This window comes from Dipodomys spectabilis, unplaced genomic scaffold (genome assembly GCF_019054845.1).
Source record: "Dipodomys spectabilis isolate Male_0828 unplaced genomic scaffold, ASM1905484v1 ptg000242l, whole genome shotgun sequence".
Taxonomy (NCBI): domain Eukaryota; kingdom Metazoa; phylum Chordata; class Mammalia; order Rodentia; family Heteromyidae; genus Dipodomys; species Dipodomys spectabilis.
Window position 1 is genome coordinate 5,350,277 of NW_024870919.1, and position 2,806 is coordinate 5,353,082.

General features: G+C 33.7%; 1 pseudogene; it reads left to right on the plus strand.

Annotated features, from left to right (window-relative positions):
• Positions 1-1,334: 1,334 nt before the first annotated feature.
• Positions 1,335-1,449, plus strand: LOC122124733 (annotated as a pseudogene).
• Positions 1,450-2,806: the final 1,357 nt, after the last annotated feature.

Consider the following 2,806-nt stretch of genomic DNA (forward strand, 5'->3'; position numbering starts at 1 on the left):
AGCAGAAAACAAATGTTGTTTAGATGATTTTTCAAAACCCAGTCTCTCAGGTACTGGGAAGGTGGCTCAATGGTAGAGTGCCTGCATGCATGAGGCCTTGGGTTTGATTTCTCAGCAATATGAGGCCTTGGGTTTGATTTCTGAGCATCACATAAGCAGAAAAAGATGGAAGTGGTGCTGTGGCTCAAGTGGTATCACTAGCCTTGAGCTGAGGGACAGCACCCAGGCCCCAGAGTTTAAGCCCCATGACCAACAAAATAAAAATAAAAAACAAAACAAAACACAGTCTCTTACTTTTGTTGCCTCAACTCTGTAATAACTCTGCTTCAGCCTAGGGCTAACATGTTAAGTGTGGACATTTATCAACACTCCTGAATCAGACTCTACTTGATCATTTTTAAAATTCATATTTTGTTCTTAATTTTCATCTTTATAAACTCACATGCACCTATAAAAAATGGTATGGCCATCCCAGTAACCTTCTCAAAGTACCTCCTAATGACAATTTACGAAAAGTTCTATTGTATTACAACAAGGAAAAAATGCTACAAATAAAGAAAAGCAATAATTTAATATTAATGATTAATAAAATAAAAAACAAAACAATTACCAGTGTTTTCAGTATTTGAAGTGTACTACAAATTAGATTTTATTATTGTCATATTTCTTTACATTTAACACTGGCTAAGATTATGATGTTCAACAAGAATGATATAGGCTATGAGTGGTGTTTAAATCACCCACTAAGATGACCATTTATAGTTCATCTCATAATTTGTATATGGCTTATATCATCATTTGTTCCTCACTAACATATAAAGTAAGGAAGGCCTACAGTTTTAGCAGAAACTGTGTAGTTAACATAGTCAGCTCTTTATTCTGCTCCTTTACACAAAGACTTTGCAACTTCTCATTAGTAAAGTTTCTATATACTCTGAAATGTACATACTTAGGAGTATTTATCTGCTACCATAAATCTTAAATACTTTATAGAAAAGTATTATGACCTACCAAACAGTCCCAGTTTTGGCATATATAAGCAAATTCCCAAAATTAATATATTTAAAACATTAAAACTTTTAACAAACCTTAACACTTGCTGCAGTGTTCATTATGACAGGTCCCTTGTATAGAATAATTGAATTCCTCATCCTACACATCTCTTGCACAACAAATATCTGGAATTATTTTGTTTTTGACATGTCAATCTTGACTTTATTCTTAAATGTGTATTTATGTAAGAAGTACATGGTTCTAAAATTCTTTTAAACTTAGTTTTTGTTGAATTGTCTAGTTTAAGAAAATCAATTACAATTTATATATAAAAAATTTCTGTGCTCAATTCAGCATCACATATACTAAAACATTGGAATGATACAGAGAAGATTAGTATGGCCCCTCCGCAAGGATGATAGGCAAATTCCTGAAGCATTCCATCCCCCAATTTGTTAAGAAATGGAAAGACTTGGAAAAAAAATTAAGTAGAGTAAGCCAAGTCCAAAGAAACATAGGTCCCATGGTTACTCTAATTTTCAATAACTAATATATGTCTGGGATAAGCAGAAAATGTCAAAAGTTATGTGTATATGACCAGATAAGGTTATGTTAATGGAAATGAACCCCAAGTTAGGGACACAAGTGGTTTTTTCTTGCTATTTTTTCTCACGTACTTATAACCTACAGTGTGGATTTTTTTTTTGTTTCTTTATATGTTCCTCCCTCATGCTATAACACCTATTTTCACTGTATTTGAAGTTGGTGCGCCTACATATTGTATATATTCTCCTCTAATTTGCTGAGGGGAAGGAAAAAAAAAACCAAAATGCTTAAATAGGGATACAGGTTGACCCATTGCAACAATGAGATTCACAAGAAACTATGTTGTAAAGTGAACTTTACAATTGAGGCGGGGGAAGGGAGGAGGTTAATGGACTTGTGGAAGTGAGAGGGAAGGGATGGTAGGGGAACAATAAAGGAGGAGGTAACAATACTTGTTAGGAAATGTACTCATTACCTTGCTCATGAAGTGTTACCCCTCTGTGCAGTATTTTTACAATAAGAACGTATAAAACTGTTCTGAGATGGAAGAGTTTATTTCCTTTATTTTACTCATATATCGTTAGCAAAGAAATTCATGAAAAACCCCGATATGAAGGTATTTTGAATAAATATGTGTGTTAATGCACGCATGTGCTCAAGCACTTGCATGTGTGCTGGCATGCTCAGAGTTTGAAATCAGTGATGCTGAATTGAGCACAGAACTTTATATATATATATAAATTGTAATTGATTTTCTTAAACTAGACAATTCATCAAAAACTAAGTTTAAAAGAATTTTAGAACCATGTACTTCTTACATAAATACACATTTAAGAATAAAGTCAAGATTGACATGTCAAAAACAAAATAATTCCAGATATTTGTTGTGCAAGAGATGTGTAGGATGAGGCATTCAATTATTCTATACAAGGGACCTGTCATAATGAACACTGCACCAACTTGCTAGGCCTTTTCTCTCTAGATTGGTGAGCTACTAAATGAGCTACATCTCCATTCTTGGCCCTTTGCTAGTTCATTAAAATTTTTGAAAAATAATTTCATGAATTTCTTTTGCCCTGATTGGCTTCCAACTGTTAGCCACAGATCTCAGGCTCCTGAGTAGATATCCCGAGTAGTTAGGATTACAGGTGTGACAAACAAGCAAAGGCTTTCAGAATAACGTTAAAAGTAGAAGAAAATTTACTTTAGAGGGGCACGTATTAGCATCTCCAATTTTAAAACATTTTGGAGTGGTTATTTATGATTT